Source organism: Brachyhypopomus gauderio, chromosome 9, assembly GCF_052324685.1.
Source record: "Brachyhypopomus gauderio isolate BG-103 chromosome 9, BGAUD_0.2, whole genome shotgun sequence".
In the NCBI taxonomy this organism is placed as follows: domain Eukaryota; kingdom Metazoa; phylum Chordata; class Actinopteri; order Gymnotiformes; family Hypopomidae; genus Brachyhypopomus; species Brachyhypopomus gauderio.
In genome coordinates, this window is record NC_135219.1 from 1426303 (window position 1) to 1439471 (window position 13169).

At 48.9% G+C, this 13169-nt stretch overlaps 1 long non-coding RNA gene across 2 annotated transcripts; it reads right to left on the reverse strand.

Moving 5' to 3' along the window:
• Nucleotides 1-9866: 9866 nt before the first annotated feature.
• On the reverse strand, nucleotides 9867-11560 carry LOC143522415 (uncharacterized). Of its 2 annotated transcripts, XR_013132989.1 has the most exons (4): nucleotides 11037-11560; nucleotides 10827-10902; nucleotides 10163-10746; nucleotides 9867-9990 (listed from the first exon to the last, which is right to left on the reverse strand). It is a non-coding gene; the product is annotated as an uncharacterized LOC143522415 (long non-coding RNA). The 2 variants fall into 2 exon arrangements; XR_013132988.1 differs by having other exon boundaries at nucleotides 10163-10902.
• Nucleotides 11561-13169: the final 1609 nt, after the last annotated feature.

The following is a 13169-nucleotide window of genomic DNA, read 5'->3' on the forward strand; positions in this document are numbered from 1 at the left end:
TTTGCAGTAGCTTGGCCAAACCTCATGCAAATAGGACGTCTTTGTCTGGAAGGCTCCCCATGGCCATCTGAAGCCATGTGTGTTTGGAGAGTCTTTAGGCGGATGAAAAGGGCACGGCGGTTGGAAGTGGCCCTTACTGGCTCCGGTAACCAACCGGACCTGCACTGCTGAACACCATCCGTGCATTTACACCAGTGTATACCCAGAAACCCCTCCCCTACCCCAGCGGAGCAAACAAACCCGAGTGAACCCGAGAATGCTTACAGACAGAGCAGAGAACGCGTACATCTCAAGAATAAAGTCAAATATAAATGAAACAAGATGTTCATTTGAAATCATGCCCTTTATATTTTGGAGTTCAGAATGTGGATATGATTACTTATGGACTGCCCAGTGTATGTAATGCCCAAAATGCCCACAAGTCCATCTGCTGGGAGAAATGGGGTTACAATCCGTATCTCATTTTCTCCTCAGTCATCAGCTGATGTATAATTGCTTTTTGTGGAGATTCGTTGAGATTGTTATCAGACACATTCCTCAGAGGACTAGGACAGACCGAGGAGGATGTCTGTGGCAGCGGCTATGAACAGCCACGATTCATTTCAACATTGCGGCAGCGTGTGGCGAGGCCAACACAAGCACTGCAGGAACGCTTCAGAAAACACGGCCCGGGAAGCAGCCCACCAAGCCGACGCAGCCCACCGAGCAGACGCAGCCCAACAACAACAACAACAACACAAACACAGACATAGACACACGAACACATTCACGACCACGTGCTACAAAATCCCAGACGCATACACGTCGGGCCTTTCCTGAACTACGGGATGTCACCTGCGGGACGCGGGCACCGCTGTCGATCAGGAACAGTAAACGTACAAGAGCCCAGCTCAACAAACTGTTAGCATATGACTCAACAACAACACGCAGACGTAACGCGAACAAACCGTAGCCGAACAGCAAAAGCTGCTCATTCACACACTAGCATGACCTGCTAAAACTGTTAGCTGCTGTTAGTCATATCTAGGCACTGCCGTGAGCACACACACACACACACACACACACACACACACACACACACACACACACACACACACACACACACACACACACACACACACACACAACAGCAAATGGGTGATGAGTCAGGATGGGGCAGGTTTGTTCAGAGCGAGTGGAGTTGGAGACGCACATCCATGTCTGCTCTCACCGTGAGGAATGTATCACTACTAACTCAACGTCTCGGTCTCTCATCTCACCACGTCACTCTCACGCCAGGTTGGAACTTCCTGTGGTCTTCTGTTCTCCCGCACGGCTGGAGACTGAGGGCTTCCACGCTGCAAACACATGAACACCATGAACACCATGAACACATTATCACATGAACATCACCAACACATGGACACATGGACACCATGAACACATGAACACATGAACACATGAACATCACAAACACATGAACATCACAAACACATAAACACCATGAACACATTATCACATGAACACCATGTACACATGAACATCATGAACACCATGAACACATGAACATCACAAACACATGAACACATGAACATCACAAACACATGAACACATAAACATCATGAACACATGAACTCCACACCACTGGCCCAGCTCTCAAGCAACACCCACCTTCTCGGTTTGGATCAGTGTTTCAAACACAGCTACTAGTACATTTTGGTTGTGATCATCTGACCAAGAGCCGAGTATGGGAGTGTGTGGTGCTCGCTGGGATCAGTCCGAGTCTCCTTTGAAGTCCAATGCAAGAAACGTTCCCGGAATCTGTGGTTGACCTTTACCTCAAGCTAAATCCAGCAAGAAGAGATTGTTGACTTGATGGTCTTGAATGCTGTTCTACAGCAAACTCACAGTAGATCACAGAGTTGGAGCCCATTCAGCTGGCCACGTAGGTACAGGCTGGGATCGATTTCATTATTATTATTTTTTTTCCCTGTAATCGTTTTGCCAGTGAGGGGTTTGAGGACAATTTCCTTTGTTTTTGTGGCCTTACTTGTGGTGTGTCCCTCACTGGAGAAGCATTTGTGTCTTACACTCTTTGACGTTGCCTTAAAAGGCGGTTTAAGAGGCACTCACAAGACTCCATGGCTCTGGAGACCTGTGTTTGGATGTGAAGAAGCCCCACAATGCTTAATGGGCATACAGACATTGTCCTATGTCATATAAAAAATATAAAAAGTCTTACAAGATACAAAGGAACCTTTTCAGCAATGATGGCTGGCTATTTTTCGCTGGTTCCAGGCTTGTTCACATAGAGTGTCACTGAAAACCATTTACTAAGTCGCGTCCTAGAACTGACAAAGAACGAGACGTTGACCAGACCACCGCCGAGCTGTGACCCACTAACAGCATGGCCAGCTCAGCCAAGAGTCGGCACTTTCAAACTGTGTTTGCTTTCTGTCCGTGTTCTGGAGTCATCCATAACACGCTTGCGTGCTAAATCCAGCTTCAGGCGGCTACAGTAGGTCACCTTTCCCTCCGGACTGAAAAACAACTTTTCTCCAGTTGTCCAGGTGTAGAGTAGAGGTATGGATGGACTGAGAGAGAGAGAGAGAGAGAGAGAGAGAGAGAGAGAGAGAGAGAGAGAGAGAGAGAGAGAGAGAGAGAGATGTAAACTTAGTTTCCTTCACTCCATTCTAAAGAGTAGAGGAAACTGTAAACCTGAACCGCCATTAGCCATCTTTCATAAGATGGCAGTCAGTACTATTTCACTCTCTGAATCAATTAAAAAAGGAATGTTGGTCTCCCTCCCTTACCCTCTCACTCTCTCTCCCTCCCTCACTCTCTCTTTTCCTCTCTTTCTCTCTGTCCCCTCTCTCCCACTCTCTCACTCTCCCTGCAACCACTTGCATTCCTCTGCTAATTGGTTTCCTGAAAACACTTTGAATACCCAGATTGCTGCTGGTCAAACATACATTGTGTGTTTCATTCTGTGCCAAAATAAATGCTACTTAAACTCGTAGACAGGCTGCTCTAAAGTTTGCCTCCTGCTTTTCTTCCACGCAGGTGTTGCATTAGCGTGCTAGGTTACCATCCCGTCCAATTTCACTGGTTCCGCTTCACAAATATCAAAGAGCCCAAACCGCACCCCAATCCCCGACTCTTTAATGTGAAAGTTCGCTTTCGTCCGGTAAACACATACAGTTCGGCTTTTCCTGAGGGAGATGTCAGAACTCTAAAAGACTTTCAGGTGTTCTGGTTTATTTGCTGAGTGGTCAAAGGCATACCCCCCCCCCCCTCTCTCTCTCTCTCTCTTACTTTAATGTGTGCAGGTGCTGAACATTAGAGGAATTTGGGTTTTGATGTATATTCCCGCAGGTTTTTGGGTTCCGATGCCTGCTGCGTCTGCCCTAATTTTAGCATGGCATGTTTTGCTTGGGCTCTGTTCTTCGCATTGCTCCGGACCGCCTTCATCCCGAGCCACTGCCGAGTCCCGCGCTGCACCACCTTCCCGCTCTACGGACTCATTTTGCAGGACGTTCTGAGCATCAGGCAGGATCCACGTGAGCTGGGTCATGCAAGCACATGCTCCAATACCCGCTCCAGGTCCTTGTTTTGGATTCGACAGACGGCACATCCAGACGTCTTTGGGTCGGGGGGCCTAATTTCCGTGGCGCAGCCCTGTAAAATGGCTCCCTGGTCCCTGCCACAAGGCACAGCTTCACGTTACGGACTGTCCCAACCGCTCGAGAGTGAGGGGGGCCGCCTTTTTAAAATCGGCCGGCGAGTTCATAAATCTCTTTTGACCTGCCAGATGCTTTTAATGCAGCCAGTCAAATGGTTTGTAAAGTTTGATCCTGGGAACACCTCGTAAATACTGAGGTGGAATGCTGTCTGCTCCAGAGCAACGGTGAACAGCAGCCATACGTGGGAAGGCCAGAGAAATGTAACCGGGAGGAGATATCAGTGAAACAGCTAAGATGGAGTCTGTGAGGAACTGGACAACTCAAAGGGCTCAAAGGATTTGAAACATTCACTGCAAAGTTAAGGACTCTCGACGTTAATTGGTAACCCATGAACCATGTAGCAATTGATTAAACGAGCACAGGCCAAAATAGCTGCCGTGTTGTTTAAGCAGCGTTCTGGTCTTCTGGTCATCAGCGGTCACTTTCTAATCTAACACTTACAAACACATGTACACTTACAGACACCACCATGGCAGTGCTAATGCTGTGATTGGTCCCTATATGTCTGGCAAACAGTGGGCCTTTGGTCAGAAAGTAACCAATGGTCAGAAGCGTAAGAGGGTGGCATGGTAACAGAGGGGCGTCAGAAGGTGGGTCCCACACACCGTCATCCCAACAGAAGCGTCGTCCCAACAAACCATCGCCCAACACACCGTCGTCCCAACAAACCATTTCATATTCCAGTGTGATGCCACCAAAGATCTTGATTAATCTGGTCATGGGTGTTAGATTAGAGTTAGAAATATACCCACACACACCTGTACAACACATACACCCCTCTCAACACACACACACACACACACACACACACACACACAAATTCGTCTGAGAATGTCTTTAAGACTGTTGGAAAATGAAACATGTTGAGAGGAACCTGAGCTGTAGGGCAGTAACATCGGTGAGTGGAGAGCTGGCTCTTACACTCTACAATCTAGGATGGTCAATACTGGTTTATCAAAGCATTACCTCACATGCATTGTTTCATTGGTTTGATACCTGCCCTGTTTTTTAGTTGTAGAAAATAGTAAATATACGTTTGTGACCAGGGTTTTGACGGGCAGGGTGTGTGTGTGTGTACATATATACATACAGTATATACAAACCACCAATCAAAACTCCATCTCTACATTTGCTAGAGACTTGTTAACTGTATATTAATGTGATGATGAAAGTTAGAAAATGCTTCAGCCAAATGATGGACTTTGTTTTTTAAAGTCTGTGGGCATCCTTACACTTATCAGGCAGTTGCCATGGTTTGGCTTTGTGGGGAAATGAAATCTACATGTCAGGGGCAGATAATGTGACTTCTGTAAAGGTCAACATCCACCAGGACCTTTCAAATGACACTGTGGTTGAGTAAACGAACGCTGACTATTTGTTGTACGTACTTAGTGTTTCCCTGGCAACAGCAAAGTTGTGATGTCATAATGACATTGGACAATCATATTGTAGTAACCACCCTCCCCCCCCACTCCCCCCACCAGTTGTTGGAACAATCTCACACTTAGTGACTCTGCATTGTCTAATTCAGGCACCGACTGTTTCATTTACAGAAGCTGACAAACCCTACGTAATGTGACCAGGGAGCTTCTGCCCTGTTCCTGCTCTGATCTAAACTCCAGCCAGTGGGAGCTGAGTCAGACGAGACGTGATAGGCCGACGCCCAGCCGACGTCCGGCCCCCACTGCGCAAAAAAAGCCCGGCAGGGTTGTGTGCGTCGAGGGTGTTACCTTGAAGACGGCTTAATACGAACCTGCGATGCGGTCTCCCGGCCTTGGCCAATCGGGCGCCGATTGAGTAACAGCAGAGAGCCCTGGAGTCTGTGGGGTGGTGTGGTGTGGGGTGGTGTGGTGTGGTGGGGTGGTGGGGGAAGGGAAAAATGAACAAACAAAAAACCCACCAAACATTTTGAGAGCGGCCATGACCCTTTAAGTTTGTTGACTCCTCCAAAAGACTTGTCCAAGTCTGCTGGAAAATCATTTTGTATTTTCTAGCCAAGATTTATGCGTACTGACGTTATGGGGAAGGACACTCGCAGCAAAAGAAATGGTGTATTTAAACCTCAGCCTATCTGCTGCGGGCCGCAAGCGTTGGAGCTTGGCAGCAGTTAAAAGCTCTCCTCAACAGGCCTTGTCCAAATTATAGTCAGTAGCAGGACTGGGGAGATGTGAGATTGAGGACCTTCTAGTGCAGACGCTTTTAGAACTGTGTGAAATCTAGAACTGAGGCAATACTCATTTTGGAGAAGACCTTTCATCTGATTTCTTTCTAGCAGATATCAAACATTATGGTTAAGACAAGCAGGAAAAGTACTTTTGTAACTTCAAGATGAAGTTATAGGCTGCCGTAATCCACTGACCCAGATATAAATCACGCTAATCAACCCCAAGTGAAAAATATCATTGCAGGACTCTGTGAGATGTAGAAATCAATTATGCAAACTCTGTGTTAAGCAGGAGAACCAATTGTCAGATGTATATTCCATATTAGAGTGATATGGGTCCTACATCGGCCTGTTAAGTCCTTCCCAGAGCCGGAGTGGCTAATCGGGAGATTCGGGAGGATTCCCGATGGGCCGCCTCATGTCAATCTCTAGTTTGGGCCGATTGGGATGGAAAAATAATTTTGGGCCGGATTTGCGCATGTAACTCCCGGGCTGAAAAAGTGGCCCACTCCGGCCATGGTCCTTCCTTACACTGTGTTTGCAGTTAAATGACGTATAACACAGGTCTCTTGTTTCGGATACCTAACATGGCCTACGGGTCTAAGTTAGGCATTAGGCCCCCTTTTCCAGCAGAGACTGCAATTCCAAAGGCCTCCTTGCAAATTGCATTGCACTGAACTGCAGACCTAAATAATAATCTATTTTTAGCATAATCACTGACAGCAGGCATGCTGTCAAATAGAAAGCCTGACACCTCATACGCACACACAACATACATGTACACAAATGTATGCGTGCACATACGCACAGACACACACACACACACACATACATGTATACACACACAGACACACACTCTTGGTTTTGTATATTCTCAAAACATATTGGATATACATATTACATATAGGTAGTTACATATGTGATTTAAAAGTTTAACAGTTTAACTGTATCACAATACACTTGCACATTGAATTGTATTTAATAAGGGGAGAGAGCGTTAGCATAAACACAGAATATCTGTTCACTACTATAACAGTTGGTGAAATTTTCTGAACCCTAATCAGCAAACAACAATAAACTATATTGCCTTTTCAACATCACTGAAAAAGAGAGTTGTGTAAACTGTGAAGAGCATCGCAGTCGTCTTGCTGGTTCTAACGAGGTAGATCCGCTTTATCTCTAGCTTTCCAGAGAACCCAGTCGCTTGGACATGAGGGATGACGTGCTGACGTGTGCTGCTTGGAGAGGAAGTGTACTGAGTTCTGGTGTCTGATGTGATCTGGGCACAGTGATCTGGGCACGGTGATCTGGGCACAGTGATCTGGGCACGGTGATCTGGGCACAGTGATCTGGGCACAGTGATCTGGGCACGGTGATCTGGGCACAGTGATCTGGGCACAGTGATCTGGGCACAGTGATCTGGGCACAGTGATCTGGGCACGGTGATCTGGGCACAGTGATCTGGGCACAGTGATCTGGGCACAGTGATCTGAGCACAGTGATCTGGGCACAGTGATCTGGGCGTCTGCTCAACAGACGGCTGCAGTCACCAGTCACCGGTGCAGAACATCACTCCGTCCTCAACTGGTCACGGTTTCTCCACCAAACAGAACAGTACACAAATGAGGGACCCAGCGCACTGAGGGACCCAGGAGGGCCTGCACACACTCACCCAGTAAGCTTTGCTGAGGCCTTGAGTGTGGACCCACTGTGACGCTGTGTGTTTGAACCAACATTCAGCACAGCAACACACACAGCTGTACATTCAGCACAGCAACACACAGCTGTACATTCAGCACAGCAACAACACACAGCTGTACATTCAGCACAGCAACAACACACAGCTGTACATTCAGCACAGCAACAACACATAGCTGTACATTCAGCACAGCAACACACACAGCTGTACATTCAGCACAGCAACACACAGCTGTACATTCAACACAACAACACACAGCTGTACATTCAACACAGCAACACACAGCTGTACATTCAACACAACAACACACAGCTGTACATTCAACACAGCAACACACAGCTGTACATTCAACACAGCAACACACAGCTGTACATTCAGCACAGCAACAACACACAGCTGTACATTCAGCACAGCAACAACACACAGCTGTACATTCAGCACAGCAACACACAGCTGTACATTCAGCACAGCAACACACAGCTGTACATTCAGCACAGCAACAACACACAGCTGTACATTCAGCACAGCAACAACACACAGCTGTACATTCAGCACAGCAACAACACACAGCTGTACATTCAGCACAGCAACACACATAGCTGTACATTCAGCACAGCAACAAACAGCTGTACATTCAGCACAGCAACAACACACAGCTGTACATTCAACACAACAACACACAGCTGTACATTCAGCACAGCAACACACAGCTGTACATTCAGCACAGTAACAACACACAGCTGTACATTCAGTACAACAACACACAGCTTTACATTCAGCACAGCAACACACACAGCTGTACATTCAGCACAGCAACACACACAGCTGTACATTCAGCACAGCAACACACACAGCTGTACGTTCAGCACAGCAACACACACAGCTGTACATTCAACACAGCAACACACAGCTGTACATTCAGCACAGCAACACACACAGCTGTACATTCAGCACAGCAACACACACAGCTGTACATTCAGCACAGCAACACACAGCTGTACATTCAACACAGCAACACACACAGCTGTACATTCAGTACAAGACCAGTGGGTTATTGTTTGTGTTTTATTCTTGTGAGGTCTCACACACAGAGTCAAAGATTACACTTTTAAATCTACGTTTACCAATTAAAAATACTGAATGCCAAAAAAGAGAGGGGACAAGTCAACAGTTACTAAACCAACAAACACTTTTGTCAGGAGAGAAAGTTGTGAGTGGAAAGTGAACTGTTTCATCATGGAAACTTCTCAACAGCAGGATCCCATGAGGACGTAATATTTCCACCTGCTGACCGATGACGTGCAGCGTCGCTGACACCCGCCCACCTGCACAACACATGCACCCCTCTCACCACACACACACGGCGGACACACACACACACACACACACACACACACACACACACACACACACACACACACACACACACACACACACACACACACACACACACACACACTCACACACAAGGAGAGGAAGAATGTGAATGAGCGATGAGTGTGCTGTGTTTGACCCGTTGGTGTGGGGTGTGTGTGTGTGTGTGTGTGTGTGTGTGTGTGTGTGTGTGTGTGTGTGTGTGTGTGTGTCAGGATCCAGGTGCCTACTCCCTCCATGATAAACACAGCAGACGCATCACATGCATTCTCTATTGCTCCATACAGTGACAGCTGCACGGCCGACATCTGCTGATCCGGTAGTGTGGGCCTTAAACAGGACAATTACCCCGCAACCCCGTCCCCTCCCATAAGACCCAGTGGAAGTGGAAGACAGACGGAAGGAATCTCCAAACTGGACCACTCCATAGATGGCCAAAAGTTCTACTTCGGTAAATCCAGTCATAACACACCTGAGCTTTTTTAAAACGATGCTCCATGGTGCTGTAGAAGGTCTATATTGATCTACTTCATCCAAGGATTTGTTGTTTCTATTTTGACCTCATTCATCTACAGGGGGAAAATATATAAAGTGCAAAAATACAAAGTGAAAACATGTACATCATTCCACCTTTGAACTTTGCCTTTTTCTCATGGCCCGCAGTGAGTCACATCTTCCTGTTTTTGTGCCCGCAGACCGGAGTGATAAATGATAAGAGATTATGTAAGCAAGTCTGGTCCATCTGAAGGGTTTGGCAGGCTGCTAATGGATCTGACCGACCTGCATCCACCACCAACTCTCTGGAGACGAGCCATCCTGAGTGTCCATCCGTCCATGCTGGTCACCCCCCCCCCCACCCCCCGCCCCCACGCCTGGTCCACACAGCCCTTTCTGTGTCTGGGCAGCAGGCCATACGTTAAGCGTGCAGGTCTGTCTCTTCGTGTGCCTGAAGCCCAGGCCCCACTCCACGAGAGATCGCTCGTACTGTTGTTTCCTCTTTCATGCAGAGGTTGGAGTGCTGGGTTGAACATCTGAGGAGAAAGAGAGAAGGTTCGGTTGCCTCAACCGAGACATACACAGTGGACAGTACAGTCTGTTGTGTGTGTGTGTGTGTGTGTGTGTGTGTGTGTGTGTGTGTGTGTGTGTGTGTGTGTGAGACTTTCTGATTAGACACTCTGTTGTTTCAGGCAGAAGCTCTCTCACCACAGCCCTCGACAATGCCAGGTCTGTCCAGAGTGCCGTCGCTCGCCAACTTTTCCCCAGCTAATCAGCTACGTCTGGCACAACAGCAGAAGGCAAACTGAAGAGTCATCCTCGTGGCCAGACTTTCTCGACAGTGTGAGAACACCAACATTCAGGTGGAGAAAGACCTCGTCTGAGCTATGATTTAGACTCACAGTCGTAGTTATATTTTCCCATATTTATTCATAGCTATCACACAGGCCTGCAGTTGTGTTGTGTAGTTATGCAACGGTACAGACACTGTAAAGAAAGGTGATTCACAGGAACCATTTACAACAAGAAATGACTTTAAATGAATCAGTGCCCCGTTTTGGTGAGTTCTGAAGGCAGCAGCAAATTATACTCATTTGATCTCTCTACGGTTAACTGGGACGCTCTTATACAAGAGCTTAAGGTTGGGTTACAAGCTCACCATTATATCAGCCATGAAAACATATTCAATTATCATTCCAATATATGAAACATGCTAATTACTCTTTATTTACACAAGATGATACATCCTGATGATGATGTAATCCTTCTGTGGAGATAGCAGGGTGTAGTGCCTATTTAAAGATAATGGACCAGTCAATTAGCATCCAAGTCATGAATATGCATAAGTCATGAATATGCATGAGGAGTTTACCTTCAGAAATCTGATCCTAATGCGTGAGACTGGGGGAAAATTGCCTTCCTCAGCAAGCAAGAAACACACCAGCTTTCTAATGCGGAAATGTGCATAGGCATTTTGCTTTGTGTTAGTAAAATAATGACTCCACGGTGAGGTTGTTTACGTTTGTGAGGTTGTTTACATTTGTTTCAGTTATGTTTGAGGGTTCTTGGTTCATGGATTGACCTTGTGAGGAGGTGCAGTCCTGTTCTCCTGCTCTGGAAGGTCAGGAGATGTAGGGGGTCCTTGGCGGCTCTAATTCAGGCCCCGTGACGCCTGCGGTGACGTGGGAGTGGCGGGAGTGTTTGCGTTCTCTCTGTACTGCAGCAGCCATGTTGACTTATCTCACCATAAAAAACCCCATGGCCTGCCGTACTGAGAGACAGTGAGAGAGAGAGAGAGAGAGAGAGAGAGAGAGAGAGAGAGAGAGACAGACAGACACACACACACACACACACACACACACACACACACACACACACACACACACACACACAGAACAGATATCTGTGGTGAGAGACAGAAGAGAAGGTGGAAGGAATCCCAGATGCTTTCCTGTGTCTGCGCCTGCGTGTCTGCACCCCCGTGTCTGCGCTTGCGTGTCTGCACCCGTGTGTCTGCGACTGCGTGTCTGCACCCCCGTGTCTGCGCCTGCGTGTCTGCACCCCCGTGTCTGCGCCTGCGTGTCTGCACCCGCGTGTCTGCGCCTGCGTGTCTGCACCCGTGTGTCTGCGCCTGCGTGTCTGCACCCCCGTGTCTGCGCCTGCGTGTCTGCACCCCCGTGTCTGCGCCTGCGTGTCTGCACCTGCGTGTCTGCACCCCCGTGTCTGCGCCTGCGTGTCTGCATCCGCGTGTCTGCACCCGCGTGTCTGCGCCTGCGTGTCTGCACCCCCGTGTCTGCACCCCCGTGTCTGCGCCTGCGTGTCTGCATCCTCGTGTCTGCACCCCCGTGTCTGCGCCTGCGTGTCTGCACCCGCGTGTCTGCGCCTGCGTGTCTGCACCCCCGTGTCTGCGCCTGCGTGTCTGCATCCCCGTGTCTGCACCCCCGTGTCTGCGCCTGCGTGTCTGCGCCTGCGTGTTTGCGCCTGCGTGTCTGCGCCTGCGTGTCTGCACCCCCGTGTCTGCGCCTGCGTGTCTGCACCCCCGTGTCTGCACCCCCGTGTCTGCGCCCCCGTGTCTGCACCCCCGTGTCTGCACCCGCGTGTCTGCGCCTGCGTGTCTGCGCCTGCGTGTCTGCACCCCCGTGTCTGCACCCCCGTGTCTGCGCCCCCGTGTCTGCACCCGCGTGTCTGTGCCTGCGTGTCTGCGCCTGCGTGTCTGCACCCCCGTGTCTGCACCCCCGTGTCTGCGCCCCCGTGTCTGCGCCCCCGTGTCTGCATCCTCGCCACAGCTTCTGTCTTTGCGGACAGTGCTGGAGTTCCCACGCCACTCCGAGCTCTCTCTCCCCCAGGGCCCCTTCACTCTTTACCAGGAGGAACCGAGGCAGAGGAGCGAGACCCGGCCCACCATGTGCTGACAGACCGGTGGGCCTTAATTGGTCGCAGCAGACCTCGCAGAGAAAGACATAACAGACATTACAGGTCTCACTGAGAAAGACATAACATCAAAAAAAAGAAGCAAGACAGACTGGAGACTCATGATCGAGTCAACGGAGAGGAGGAATGAAACGAGCATTTCATCTCAAGGGTTCTGATGTCAAACGCACATTTGACCCACATTCCTTGAACTTCAAGCTCATGTGCTTGGCCTGTCTTCTAAATCCGCCCATCACGGCTTCAGTTTCAGGTGTTCATGTTAGTGGTCAAAGCAGAATAGCAAAAAACCCAAATAATTTTAGGCTCTGGAGCAAATGAGGTTACTCCTGTTTAATGAAATTGTACTTAAGAGGCCGTTGACATAAGGGACGTCCTTGTGCTTCAGCACAGTGTAAGTACTCGTTTACACGTAAAATTCAACACAGATTAACTGCGTTTCCTCAGCAGAATTATGCCTTGTGCAGTTGGACAAGCTCACGTGTGTGTGTGCACGTGTGAGAAGGGAGTGTGTGTGAGTGAGTGCTGGCAGCTTGGTGACCCTCGGGCTCAGAGGCAGGCAGCAGGGCGTCGGCGAGCACTGCTGTCCGGACGGCCCGGTCTGTTTGCACAGGTGTGGGGACGACCCACTGGAGGAATTTCCTCTCTAGCGAAGATCGTACAACCACACTCCCCCCTGGTCACTCGTCACATAGCCCCCCCATGTCCCCCATGCTTGGGCTTATAGGAACACGTAGGATCTCACATTTAATTCAGGGTCAGAGGTCAGGAGTACACACACCTGGAG